At 39.6% G+C, this 15,020-nt stretch overlaps 2 protein-coding genes across 5 annotated transcripts in view; one reads left to right on the forward strand and one right to left on the reverse strand.

Moving 5' to 3' along the window:
• The window catches only part of LOC107222295 (glycosyltransferase 25 family member), a 44,356-nt gene that overhangs the window by 9,911 nt on the left and 19,425 nt on the right, over positions 1-15,020 (forward strand). The window lies entirely within an intron of this gene.
• LOC107222298 (lysophosphatidic acid receptor 1-like) overlaps positions 1-15,020 on the reverse strand; it is a 29,942-nt gene that overhangs the window by 5,668 nt on the left and 9,254 nt on the right. The window contains exon 1 of one of the 4 annotated variants that reach the window (XM_046731502.1): positions 905-1,128. The exons of 2 other annotated variants lie outside the window; for them this stretch is intronic. The gene's annotated coding sequence lies outside the window, so the exon portion shown is untranslated. Of the gene's footprint in view, positions 1-900; positions 1,129-15,020 lie in introns of those variants that run through there. One more of the 4 variants, XM_015661591.2, reaches the window with a different exon arrangement.

Below are 15,020 nucleotides of genomic sequence, written 5' to 3' on the forward strand. Positions count from 1 at the left end.
CCCACGACCGTGGATGTAATATTCATATTATATGTACACACAGAATGAAAACGACTAGCAAGAGCGGATTACGGCTCGTGGAGCTGCTGGTAACATTGTTTGGAAAAAAGCTTTGAAGAGGGGGATAGAAAACAAGCTTGAGACCCATGTAGGGTTAATTGTGTGCACAGCTTATCTCGGCGCAACCTCTGTATCTCACTTTCCCTATCGGTTAATAGATACACATGCACATACATATAGACACCCGCAAACTAGACACCGAAGGTCTTTCCACACACACACACACGCACACCAAGTTTTCTATCGTAGGGTACACACAATTAACTGGCCCACCTTTTTGCACGTGCCAAGGCAATAAAACCGCGCGTAAATTAGGCTGCCGTTTGAACAAAGACCAACGGTTTCAGTGCCAATTAAAAAGTTGGAATACCCGCCAACGGGAAGAAATCTGTCCAGAAACTGAACCTGAACGTCGACGTATCGCGGGAAAAGTTTGCAAGCACTTTCGGTTAGTTAACGAGGACAGATGCTTTGTTGATTGCAAATATCTCTTGTTCCTAGAAATAACGAAGTCACGCTCGCGCAACTAAGGTAAGTTGTACCAGTTATTGACACGTCCAGACCCAATTATGGACTCTTTCATTTTCCAAAATTACAAATGTACAGCAGAAATTGTCAATTTTTCGATGACTAAAAAACCTAGATTGCTAGAGGGTCGAACACTAAAAATATATTTTTAGTAGTTTTAGAACCAAGGATCAAACGGATACTACCAATGAAATGTCATTAACTGGGACAGGGTCGGTAACTGGTACACTTACCTGACTTTCCTACGAAACCAACGAGTCTCGCTCTACTTGATGCGAATAGTTTAAAACTCAGGGGTCGGATCCTACTTACTTACGTCGTTGAACATGGGTGTTTCTCCCTCGGATCGGGGTGCAGCGGAAGCCAGACTCCGCAGCTGACACCCGTGGCTCAACTCGGCCGGAAACCACCCTGTCCCACCGGCAGTGATACGCGAATGTCTTACGGTATTAAGGGGTGAGTCCGTTGCTCAAAACTTTCCGTCGGAATTGGTTTAAAATTCAGTCGCCTCGTGGCCTGCACCCTGTGATGTCTGCGCCATCTGGTCACACGTCTATAACCGCCCACCGAAACAATTACTTTGGCCAACCTGCACCTCCCTCTGCTTGCCCGACTGCCTGCGAGCTTTACACACACACACACACACACACACACACACGTTGCGCACACTCGCGAGATCAGATAAAATTCCAAACCTATGACGATCAGCATCGAATCGTTCAGCTCTTTGCTACGGAGCTCTGTTAGATGGGTCATCGTTAGATGGGTATGTTCGATCGTTCGCCCTTTTCGTTTTATAATACCATCGATCGTGGAAAAGTCCCATACGACGAGGAACGACCCTCGATCGGTGATCGCGAATTCGATTTATCGGCTGTGGATTCGAATCAATTTCATTACAATCACCCTCCCTTTACTCGGCGTAATTAGACTACATTTCAATTTTCTTAGCAAAGAATTGAAATTATTTTCAAGAGAGAGAGAGAGAGAGAGAGTGTCTGGTTGATTAAGTTATAGCTTGACGTTGAAAAAGGGTCTCAATGAAGAAACCTCGCTCTACGAAGAACCATACACCTCTAATCAAATTCACCACCTTTCTCACATCGCTTGTGACAACGAATCCAACCTGATCAAATTAATCCCACTTGATCCTTAGCGAGTGAGCTTCTACCATTCTTACACAAGATTATAACTTTTTGTTCGATTATTTTTAGCCTACCGACAGATTGCTCTTGTAGAATTTCTGCTCCCATTCTTTTTGAAATCATAAGTCGTGAATGAGTGTCGACGAAAGAGAAAGACTGTGCCGCTCGATTGATTTTTGCTAAGAATAATCTTGGTCCACTGTCACATCTGTGATTGATTCATTTCATCGGGAAAAACTGCTTTGCGACAGTCACGAAACCGAGAAGCCACGCGGTACGAAAAAAAAAAAATGTCCCCACGAGGACCACTAAAATTTTTGGGTTGATTTGACAATTTTTTTCCCGTACGAATGACTGACAACAAAAGGTAAAATTGTACATTAAACGTTAAATTTGTTACCTGGTTAACAGAAACGTAAGAAATAACACAAATATAAAATGGTCCTGCTGGGACATTATGTTTAATCGAATCTTGTTGTAAATGTTGTCGCGTGATTCTGTAAGACGGCCGAATCTACAAAGAAGTTCGGTATCGGGCTTGAGAAACCCTCGGCATTTAAGCAGATTGCGAATAGCTGATCTAGTAATAGGATAAGCGCGTCTTCATCCTTCTCTTATACCCACGCCCTTACTTACAATTAAACCTCCCAGCTATTACGCAGCTTCCACGAGGGGGGCTTAATCCTCTTAAACGGGTAGGAGACGGTACCAGACACGGTCCTTATATAATACAGCTTCCCTCGCGAGTGTATAACGTAAAAATTCTGAACAACTGAACATTACATGTGGGTAAAATATATAGAGAAATGAAAATCGATCGTTAGAGGGAAAGTTTTAGCAGGTAGTTCGAAATAACGGTGGTTAAAATGTGCGGAATTCTTCTAGGTTATTGAAAATCGTTCGAGGTTTCTCCCCGTTTTATTTATTATACCTATATGTTTTTCAACCCTCGGCAATCCCGAAGAAACTTTCAAGTATCTCATTTCTTTTACACAACGTACACTGTGGTTATAGACAGAGGGGATTTGGATTACCGCCGAGGCTCTAAACCGCTCTCATTATTTTAATCTCCGTCCACGTCCATGATCTAACACAGAGATCAAAGATCGAGGATGGAGTATTTTCGCATTCGAATACGTCCGGAGAGTATTTTAGATCTCTTAGTATACTCGAGAATGTGTATATTGCCGAGTGGTTTTCATCAAATAATTCAAGCTCGGCTTATAAATTCGAGCCGAGTAAGTTGGTGAAATTGTTCATCATGATCAGCGATGCATTTTACGATTTTTACACACCCGTACCGTAAGTAATTATTTCACTGATCAAACAGACTCATATCAACACTTGATGGATGAGAAATATTTACATCCGCACTTATCCGAAGAGTGACTAACGACGCGAGGAGGAAAATTTGTTGAATAGAATTACTTCCATCCCTCAAGCAAATTATGCCGCAAAGTGTAGGCATAATACCTATGTTTGAAAACTTCGAACGCTAATTAAATTTCGACAATGTTCACCACCTGGTATAGGGTGAACGGAGAGAACGTAGACTGAGGGTGTACAAAAAAGAAGAAAAACGAAAAAAAATCACGTCTCGGTTTAGACTCGAACGCGCGGAACAATTCAACAATATATAAACGCCGAATATTTTACATACCGGGACAATCTCTTGAAACTATACATATAATGCGCATGCGCGAGTTTTATCGGCTGCTCGGGCAGGTTGGCCACTCCGAGTTTCAGCTGTCAAACTCTGTTTCTGGCGGCGTTGTAGTTCATACGAATTTTTGAGGTTAGAATCTCAAACAGTCGAGGTAATGACTCGGAAAGTTGATGATAATGCTCTTTGAAAATTAGCTTTATTCGACTAAAATGAGAAATCTGTTTAAATGTTGGGTGCTTGGAAGAAACGCAGCAGGTAGGTGCGAACACTTTATTTAATCATTTTTATTATTTCGTACATTAGAAATAACAGTGGAATTTTTATCTATCAACAGGTGATACGACTAAAATAATTACATCTCTGATATTCACTGTTATCTGCCAATTCAATTTGTCAGACGTACAAAGATCATCGCCACTTTCAAGCAACTAAGCAACTTTCTCACTCTTTTGTGATTTCAGGCGGTAATATTGAATTTTATCACTTTCGAAAATGAGACATTAAATCGAGCGTTCAAGAAATTTAAATATCTCACTATCTGTAACGGAACTGTGAATCTTTTTTTGCTTGAAAATAGTTCAACAAAATTTACGAATAGTCGATAGTCAATGTATTTTTTCCGATTAACAAATTATTGCTACTACTATTTAAAATTTCCGAATGATTATCAGAATTTATTTCGCAAATTTTCAATGATGTTCGATTAAATAAATGAAGGGAACCTAATACTCAAATTGAAAATTCAAGTAATATTAGATTTATTAAAATGATTTCTGTATTTCATGTAAGTGCGGTTCGAAACAAAGAAAATCTAATCGAAAGCGTAGAACTCAGGAACGTAAATCACATCCTGTGACACAAGTTGAAAATCAAGTTTCTCAAAATGCGCCTTAATGTCACAATTAGCTTCAAGGACAATCATGTTTTAGAGTAATGTCAATTTTAAAGTAATGTAAAGATTGTGTCCCTTGTTCCATCAAAATAAATGAATATCTAATTTTTAACGAAGTTTATGAAGATTTTTTTCCAAATAATGTAATCCGATACAATATCTTGTTTATAGTCCTCCGAACATCACGTTCTAACAAGGATATTTGGAAAGAGTCCCTTTGTTGCAGAAACCATTATAAAATTCTTGGTTTTCAATTCGTGCTATTGAATAACTCTGTGTTTCAGGTTCCATTTTCAATCTCAAAATGGGATTTTTTTTGCTCCAGATAATGCTAACATGAAATGCAGAAATAATTGCGGTACATGGAGATTCACAAGCTTTCAGTCTTAGCGTAGGACCCTATAAAGAGTGTAAAATTGAATTTGGTTTCAAGTTATCGTGCAACTAGCTAGCCAGATGACACCGTCAACTAAGATTAAATTTAAAGACATTTTTACTGAACTTATTTAACAGTTCTAGATTTAGATTGATTCAGTTTGCCTAGCAAAATTCAACCCTACAATCTAATTGAGGACTTGAAAAACTATTTATCTGAATTCAATGCCAAAGAGAGTAAAAGTAAGCTTCAAAATAAGATACCAAATCAAATGGTATAAAGTTTGAAAAACAATGCTGGTCAATAATAATGCTTAAATCACAATGGTGCACAGAATGATTCCTCGGTAGAATGAATTGGCAGCAACGGTTAAGTAACAAACTTATCGCTATTGGCTCGATCAAAGTAAAATGATGGGATATTCAGCCATTATGATCTGTAGTATATCCCGCTCTTCAATTTTGCCTCAACTGATGTTAAGAAGGTGGCGATGGCCTGATAAAATTCACTCTGGCACCTGATGTCTGACGAAACAACCAGGTTCGATGGTTCTAATGATTGCACCGCTCGAGAAACCAGGATCCTTGCCACCTAAACGTTTTGACCATCAGGTAAGGCATAATTTTCCTCGTGTTAATTAAAGTTTAAACTTCGAGCCTGCTGAAAAAAAAACCAATTTTATCATTGAATCCATGTTAAAATATTGTCATTGTCAAAGATCACGTAATTGGAAATTTACTTACATGCTTCCGTGCCTGACAAATTTAGTCCCGCTTTGACAATGAATTATTTCGTACCTGAAAATATTAGAAGCTATTATTATTAAACAGGATCTTTCGGTATTTTTGAAGGCAAAAGAAACGGCAGCACTTTTTGAAAGGCCACCAATGGCCAGACGAGGGGTGATCAGAAGAGTGGAGATTGGTCTTCCAGTGTTATCGGACGATTGTCTTGTAAGTTATTGTTTGTTTCCTAATTTTTCATTAATAGCATGATTTACACTGTAATATTAACTGTTGTTCTTTTTCTCTTTTGATTCTTGGATATCTGGTGAACCCTCTTTGTTAACGGAACATTGATTGTTGTACAAAGGAGCTGCAAAAACTTTGTCAACTAATCAATGATGTCGGCGAGGTTTTTTGTGAGTATTGCGTCGGGTACGTTTTCTGTTAATTGCTACTCTTTGTCCTCCTAAGCTTCGTGTTTAAGGTGAATAATTTCTTTATTCCTTGTTACTCATCTCTTTTATTTATTTCATGTTCATCGGCACTAATTACTGACTTCTGGAGCACTGCACCGTAACGAATCTACTCTGGAAATACCTTCTACTGGGTCTCAACCATTCATTTATTTTTAATTTTATGTAAATAAAGAATCTGTTCACAATAAACATTGTTTTTACTTACCTACCTCTGTTTGTCCAGATTCCCACTTGTTAATGACATTTCACGTTGAATGTTAGATTTCTTCTTTCAATAAATAACACCCAATTTCTGTATCATTTGATATTTGCTTTTCCGTTAAATTCTTTATTGCGTCGGTTGAATATCTTCCGAAATCAACCACGGTATTGCTGAACGATACTATTCTTCTTAGACAATTCACGATACGTAAAAATAAACAGCAGCATAACCTCAATCCACGGCTTTACGCGCGAGAGAATTACAGCTTTTGTTTCATTTTGTGTACGTTGGCGCCTTGCTCAGCAGATGAAAACATCACCGCGGCGCGATTTCACCGACCAATGAGATTAAATTATTTGGCGCATGCGCGTTATATGTATAGTTTCAAGAGATTGTCCCGGTATAATAACTTTGCTCGTGAATTTTAATGAGAAACTCTAGCCTGGTTTTAACAACAACGGAAAACATTCGTACGATTTGCTTGAACCGCCACGTAAACATTGACGTATATTTAGATAAGGGGCCGCCTGCGAGGCGTCGGATAGTGTGGGAGCGAGGCTTTCGAGCTTTTCTTCTACATCGGGGAAGAATTTCGTCATTGCCGGTGTGCAGTCTCGAGGCGAAGGAGGATGAGGGTGATCGATCGAGCGAACGAAGAGAGGCCTTCATTTTCCCGGATAATAACGTCGCAAGCGGTTATATTATATTTCTCAGCCGGCCATTAGCGTCTGACGTAACGTAAATTCCGAACGAACGAACGAATCATCCACTCGGCGATCATAACCGCTCGGACAATTGCTCCGACTACACGTACTAAAGCTTTCGGCTTGGCACTTGAATTACTATCGGGCTGGATCGTTCGCTCAACGCGCAAGAAATCACGCATTATTTTCATTGCGCGATAATCCAAGCCCTAAATTTCTCGGGGGTGGCGTTTTATAAACGATCTCGACCAGTGAGTGTAGGTGAGGTTGACTCGTTGACCGAAATCCGGCTCGTTTAATCATCGTAATCGTCAGTCTCATTTCCTTCAGAAATCACACGCCGGCGAAAATCGTTATCATTATTTTATCCACCCCAGGCGAGAAGGTCAGAAAGCTTTGTCCAACTTATCTTCAAACGGCTTGGCTATCGCGGGATCAACTTTTCCACCTCCGACAATGAGCCGACTGGTAATGCTTTCGTTGATCAGAATTCTGTTCAGTCGTTCCGCGACCGACGGACAGGGTGAAAGTCAAAAAGGCATAATTGAGAGAGTGGCTCTTAAATTGGGTTACCATTATATCAATTACCCACCTCTTGTAAACGTATCCAAAATACGAAGAAGAAACATCAATTTGAGCGTAGCCGTTGCTTTTAGCCGAATGAAACGTTCTTATTATCCCGACTAATGGGTTTTTTTTTTTTTTTTTTCATAAGTTTTCCACTATTGTCGTTTCGTTGGAATTGGCAATGGTGAAATGTAAAAAAGGAATGAAACGAAATTTCCAATTACCCCCCCCCTCCATTGGAGAATTTCTTCGTCTGACTGTCAAACTAACGCAACGCGCCTCGAGCAAAAGGCGAACTTGGACCAAATCATCGCAGCTCTTGGAAGAGTCGACAAATATAATCCTGGATTTCTGAAAGACGAGCGTCTCCGTAGAACCCGATATACAAAGTTTGAGATAAATTTGCGACGATAAGTGTTCACTCTGCGATTATCGGACTAGTACGAAATTCTACGGTATGTAAGGGAAATTTAATAGAACGCCCGTCACGTTCTAATAGAATTAGGTGTCGTGGCAAACGGTACGTGTACCAAGTGTTAAATATCGGAGACATTACGACCTGGAAACCGGGGATAACGGCTGGGTGTTTCGCTGAGAGAATATGCCGGCACTTGGTCGTCTTGAACGGGTTTTATTCCGCACACTAAAGGAGTTAATGGTTTTCCGTTGTTACGGCGATACTTAGAAGCACTTTGCGACATCGTTTCTCCAGCCGTGTTCAACACTTGGACTTCTCCACTATTCCCGGGTCCTCGACACTCGATGTTTCGCAAATTGCAAATCGCTCAATAGAGAGTTGAGGATCTGGAGGGTTTCGAAATGGCGAAGGAAGGGTAACCCGGTGTCACAAGGTTCGAGAATTAGTTCTTGTTCAGTGCGATGGGTCTGTGAGAAGGGACCCTTTAACAATATTGTGGAAGTTTGCCTTCTGCAGAATTGACCCCGCATAATCCGTATGGAAATTGGTTGGATTTTTAGTAAATAATTTTTAATAAAAAAAATCTATACACCTTTCTTCCGAAGCTTGTATCTTGCTTGTAAAGTTGCCATTGTTACAAGCTGAAAAAAATGGTCATTATTTTATGTATTTCCCTTTTTCGTAAACCCTTCTACGCTTCTCTTTGACGGGTTATTGAATCGATAGAACGATACGAGCGAAATTTTGACAGTGCATGAGTAGGATCGCCAAATTTGAATGTATAATAAGGAGAAAGGCACGTGTGTCAAGATCTGGAAAGTTATGATGATGAGTTTTGACCTCACATCGTGTAGCAAGTCTCTCGAAAGATTGGATGCTCAAGGTTGGTTTGCCAATTTCGTTGCATGAAATTCGTCGCGTCAGCGGTCCTCTTCACCAAACATATTTCGTATTTCCATCCGCCCAGAAATATACGAACGATGTTTAATGCTACATAGATATGTCTGCACAGACATGGTCGTATAAGAAACCATTTCAAGTAAAATTTCACGGTGAAATTTTCAATCCTACCTCGAACATCCATTTTTGAAGAAACTTGTTATACGATCTGAAATCACGCCCCATCAGAAAAAAATTTATACTTTCAGGTTTAGCGATCCTATTCACCGTCGAAATTGCGCATGTATCATTCATTCGTTGATGGAATAACCCGTCAAAGGAATCGTAGAACGGTTTATGGACAGAGTAATTTTTCTACCCTGTAGTTACACATAAAAATGATCCGATCTTCTGAGGTTCTGGTAATAGTAACTGCAAGGTATCCGAAAGTTGGCCAGTGAAGAAAGACTGAAGGAAAGCCAATTTTCATCAGATTAATACGGAGTCCTTCGTCCACGAGCTTGGACCCTAATTACTGGCCTGGGTTTTCGCCCGAAAATTCCCATTCAAGAGAACATAAGCATCGGCTCGGATCGATTTCTGATCTTCAATCAAAGTTTTCTGCGCCGTTTTCCTCTTTTGCGTTTCTCTCAAGACGTGAATCGAGGTATAAGTCTCATTAACTGACGGGAACCAGACCTAAACCAACACGACCAGTGCTCACTGCGGTTGAGTGGAGCAAAGTCTTGTTCAGAAATCGTTGACTCACCTCGGCCGAAGGTAAGAGCCAAAGAAAGGATGAAACCAGTGTGATTATGGACCGATGAAATTGGGTCCAACGACTAACTTGTGTTCCCCGGGAACCGAAGGGTCCGAATTACTAATTTGACCGATCGAACTGACCGGAAGGTCGCCGTTGAATATGTAATATCTTGTATAAAGCGCGCCCTTCTCATCCTCGTAAAATTATTCTTCTCTATCGTCAATTCCAACAATTCGGCAACTCGAACTTGTTCAGGGACGGTCTAAAATCATACATATTTTTAGGAGTGTTTTTCTTTTCTTAAAGAAAGTAAAAATACTCGGAGCAACTTGAGTTTGAGGACTTTATCATTTATAGTTTCAAGAACTACTTATATGCGTAATGCCACCATTTTGTTATCAATTATAATGGAAAATTTCTAAAATGTTCCTGAAACTATAAGTAATCAAGCCCTCAAACTGAAATTGCTCCAAGTGTTTTCATCTACTTTAAAACAAAAATTCTAAAAACTGGTCCGATTTTACACCCTCCAAGTTGTACCTCCCTTATGGCCCAGATGTCATTATGAAATTCTATCGGGCGGAAGTAACGAATGTCTTCTCAATTCTTCACCATCACTTGTTTCCCGAGATTCAATTTCATCTTCCAGATCTTAATCTCTCTCTTCGTTTACGCGTCCTATTTTCTACCTCCCTCGTTCAGACCGTTTAGTAGACCACTTTTGCAGGGCATTCATTACAGAAGCTTTGTACTCTTGTACACTTGTGCACAATGGGGTTGCTAACAACTTCGTGCGCAGAGGAATAGCAAAATTTCAGATGCCAGACTCCACTTGGAATTTCGTTGTGCGATACAGTCGTGCCAATTTTGTACCGTCTTTTCTCCAGACGTTATTACGACCGCAAAGATTAGATATTGGTTTTTCACTCACTTGAGCGTAACATCTTTTCATTGGCTTGTCGTTTCTCATATTTTATACGTGCGCTTTTTCCACGTTCCTTTTTTTCTTGCTCTTTCGAATATCTCTTTATTTTATCATATAGCACCAAATTGGTTAGTAGTTTTCCCGCCTTTTAAATGACACCCAACGATATCCTTGGAGTTAGTTATCGTATTCCATAGAACACCGCGAACCTTTGGAAAAGTTACAGGAAAAAATGTAACGTCCGTTGAATTTTTCATGAAACGTATCCCTCGTTTCCGACTGTCGTTCTTACGGACATTCGGTGACATTGCGATTTATTGATCACCACTAGCATCAGCGATTTACTAACAAGGAAGGTATCCTGGGTCGATCCCTCCGATTCGATTTCCTTATTGATATGTTATAGCAGGCTGAAAACTAAGCGACGCGTATTTTTTTTTCATCCGGCATTAAACATTTTAAGAGGGTAAAACCACCCTCCGAAGTAAGGCATGGTTTCACGGATAAAAAAAAAAAAAAAAAAATACGTGTCGCTTAGTTTTCAGTCTACTATAACATATTACAAAAGAAATCGAATCGGAGAGATCGATCTGGAATACCTTCCTTGTAAGTTCTTCTCAACCCGTTGTTTTTAATTATCATTTGTAATATAAGATAATCAAATTAACCGAACAGGTCGTTCTTCCGACTGGTAAGGCCGGGTGTAGAACAAACTTTGGTCCGTTTGCTCAATCCTTCGCTTATATGTTCACGGCAAAATTCTGACCGTAAATACGACTCAATTCCATCGCGAGTCAATCCAATACCAAAAGATAAGTGGATGGATATTCAGACAATAATACGTATCTCAGGTCAAATACAGCCGCGTAGACAAACGAGTTATTGACACAACAAGCTCAAATACAGAACGCATCACTGACAAGGAAGGTATACCAGGTCGATCTCTCCGATTTGATTTCTTTGGGGGGTGGTTTCACCTCCTTAAAGTGTTTAATGGCGGATAAAAAAGAATACGTGTCGCTTAGTTCTTAGTCTGTTATAACATATTACAAAAGAAATCAAATCGGAGAGATCGACCTGGAGTACCTTCCTTGTAAGTGGAGGTGAGGTGCGGTGTTCTTGTCTTCTCGTATTAGCTCCATGTCATCCCCTTAGCACCGAGTCACATTCATTCGTTACGTCAGTGTCGAGTAATGCGAAATTCTATTCTTCCTTTAAACTCTGAATCGGTGTATTTTAAAACGGTGAATAACAAAAAGTTGAATACTTCAACGCTTCGGAAAGAAGAGATAAATGGCGGCGCGGGGGAGGGAGAGGGATAATAAAAACAATGAATCAAGACGAAACGACGCTTCAGTCGAGAACAAAAACCCTCGAGTAAGAAGTGGAAAGGAGGGTGGAAAGTATACCTAGTGGATTATATTGTCCCTAATTACTATATTCTTTTTTGTGTTGTACTCTTTGATTACTCTCTGTCTTACTTCAGTACATATAATAATATTTACTTGCCCGAAGGCCCGACTGGGCCAAGGTATAATAAAATCCAATATCTATCTAATGGTCTATCCATCTAAACTGAGAGAAATTTTTATTTCCAGTTACCGCTCAGTCCTTGACTATTTTCATTTTTTACCACAATCGGAAAACATAGTCCTAGGTAGAAAATGAAAATTAGTTTGCTAGCCGTTACCGAAAAGTCTAGTATCCATCCATCTATGTTACGCGAGTGAGCGGACATTTAACCCTAAGGTAAATATTGCCACCATCCATATGTTTCGTAGTCGTGAAGTTTACCTTGATGTTTTATGCTCGAAATTCTGTATCGCAACGAGGAGGAGAACGTCGAGTCACGTTCGTCAAAAAGAATGACATTCACGGTTACACGCTTCCAGCAGAATATATTCGAAATCCATGTCGCGTCCCATTATCCCTTGTCCATTTGGATTCTGCTCTGGCAAGCTTTGGGGATTCGGCCGGATGAGGAATGCTGTAAAATTATGTACCATAGCTCACATACGAGCATCGGTTTATGGAACTGGGTTCAAACTGCCCTCGGGAATACTGTGTGATAAACCCAAGCGCAAAATACTATACGGATGGAAATTCGGCCGCAGGCGTCGCTGCGAATGAAGATACGGGTCGGATGATATCCTCGAGGAAACGGATTAATCAACCAACGAGCATAATTAATTTTGTCTGTTTGTTACGTATCGTGAACTTGAATGAAAAGACCGAACGCTTGACTGTCTTCTCAGTTACAGGGTAAATGGATAAACGCGATTAAAACTTACGGGAAGAGGTAAGATGAGACGAGAGAGGAGATTTTAAAACACAGCCAGATTTAAACTCTTATCCGTATCCCAAGAATTATTTATTCTCTCGAAGAGCACGGTCTGGATTTATGTAATATTGGGCTTGATTTTTTTTTTTTTTTTGTCTTTTTAGCGCGTCATTATTCATTATCGAGTTATATTTTTATTTCTTTCGTCTTCTTTTTTCTCCAGTGCCTAAAATCGCGGACAAGCCAAACGATGCTGTACTGAGTTTTGGTGCAAAAAATTCTTTACGTAACTCGCGTTAATTTGCAAACTGTATTACGTGAGATTGAAGTGAAACGGGTGCAGATTGATCGGTAACGAAGGTTTCTTCCTTTCTGTTAATTGCAAGAAAGGGAGAAGAAGGGGATCAGAGAGGGATCGAACCATGTTTTGTGTCACAAGACTCGCGCTTCTGACATTAAGGAGTAAAAAACACGGTACAGATGGTGTACGTAATTCGATTGATTATGATTTGTTGTTGAAAATCTCGGAAGTTCTTCGTTCGATTTTAATTAATAAACATTAATCATTCGGTCTGCACAAATTCTGTACGCCCGTTTTATAATCATGACGAAATATTTCCTTGTTGCACAGAATCGTTCCTAAATTTTCTCCCTGTTATTCGTGCCTGATGAGGAAAAACGGAAGCGAATAAACGAGCAACAAGTAAAAGTACTGGAACAAATGAACGAGTGAAAAAAAAAAATTCAACTTACCGAGCGAAGGTATTTAAAATGAAATTTCACCTCCTGCAGAACAGAGCGAACAACTTGTTTTATAAAACAGCAAATGAAAAAACAAGAAGAAAGAGGAAGATTGAAGGAAAAATAAAAAAAACGAAAAAAAAAAAAAAAATACATCTTGGTTGGAAAAAGGCGATTGAAAACAGTTTTCCTCTGTAAATGTGAAAATATTTCGAGTGAGCAAAGGAGAAAGTTTACAACCGCGAGATCATGTTGATTCGACTGTCAAACAATTTCCACATAACGAGGCGGAGGGTCAGTAAAAAAAAAAAAAAAAAAAAAAAAAAAAATTTACCAACGATTCTTCGCCGCGGGCAATAAACGAACGAATCAAGCCGATCTCGTCACGTGGGGGTTAAAGTTGTCGGGGATAGGCAGGTATTATAGTCGTTGTTAGTCTTAGTCGCCGTCCGGTTTGGTTCGTTTGGGTTGTAACGATACGGCAATCATTTTTTTTACGCCCCAAATTGTTTATCCATTTAAGAACGGCCCACGGCGAAGAATCGTTTTTATAACGCGGACGGATTTTGACTACGGTCATAATAATGGATTGCGCGTCGTAAGTTTTGCACAGACTGTTGTTGGCACGAGAGTTGACGAGATGACGTTCCATTCTTTTTTATTTTTTTTTTTTTTTATTTTTTTTATTTTTCTTCATCCCAAGACCTTCCGCGGCGCCCGCGAGGGAGTAAAATTCTGTTTGTTTTCCCTACTTTTTATATCACGGTCGTTCCTATATCCTCACCTCTTTCCTCCCCGTGGCGATGCACATCATAGTCTCGGTCATGTGGGTAATAACGCGACGATAGTTATATTCCAATTCCGTATAATATTCTCGTTCCACGCATTATCACCGCGTGTTCAACACAGTTCGTCACCACGTGTCCCATCTCCGAGGTGGTTCATTTTTATTTTCTTTTTCAAAATGCCACTCGACAAATTTGTGCCAAATACTGAATAAAAATTTTCGTCAAACCTGGAGGTGGTAGGAAAATATTTAGAGGTCGCTACCAATTATTGTAACATTCTTTTTTCATTTTTCATTTTTACATGTATACCTTACGGACTTGTATATATATATATATATCTTTTTTTTTTTGTTTCTTTTTCATCGCGGTCCGATCAATCGTTGGCCAATCAACAGCAAACTGGGCCTAACAATTCCGCAGTTGGGTGTTCTCGTCTTTTATCCGAAAGATTAATCGTCTCGGAGAAATTTGGATAACAGTTTTTGTTACCGAAATAGGAGTATCGCATCATCTTGATGTCCCTGTTTCGTTTACGGTAATGATTTTTCTGAACAACGATTAATTGGACCGCGATACGAAGAAATAAACTAATATATAATATACAAGTCCGTAATATTGAAATATTTTCCTACCTCCACCAGGTTTTACAACAATCTTTTTTATCAGTATTTACCAAAAATTTGTTGAGTGGCACCTTGAAAAAAAAAGAAGTTGGTAAAACGAACCCTTATTCCAAACCTCCTTTAACCCTTATTCCAAAATTCGACTAAACATTTTTTTCTCTAAAAACAGTTCTTTCCCGTTCAAATCCGTTCAAACAGATGGAAAGGATCCCGTTTTTCAAAAAGACTGACGAATCGCTGGTGATGAATGATGTATGGAAC

The sequence above is a fragment of the Neodiprion lecontei genome, chromosome 2 (assembly GCF_021901455.1).
Source record: "Neodiprion lecontei isolate iyNeoLeco1 chromosome 2, iyNeoLeco1.1, whole genome shotgun sequence".
Lineage (NCBI taxonomy): Eukaryota > Metazoa > Arthropoda > Insecta > Hymenoptera > Diprionidae > Neodiprion > Neodiprion lecontei.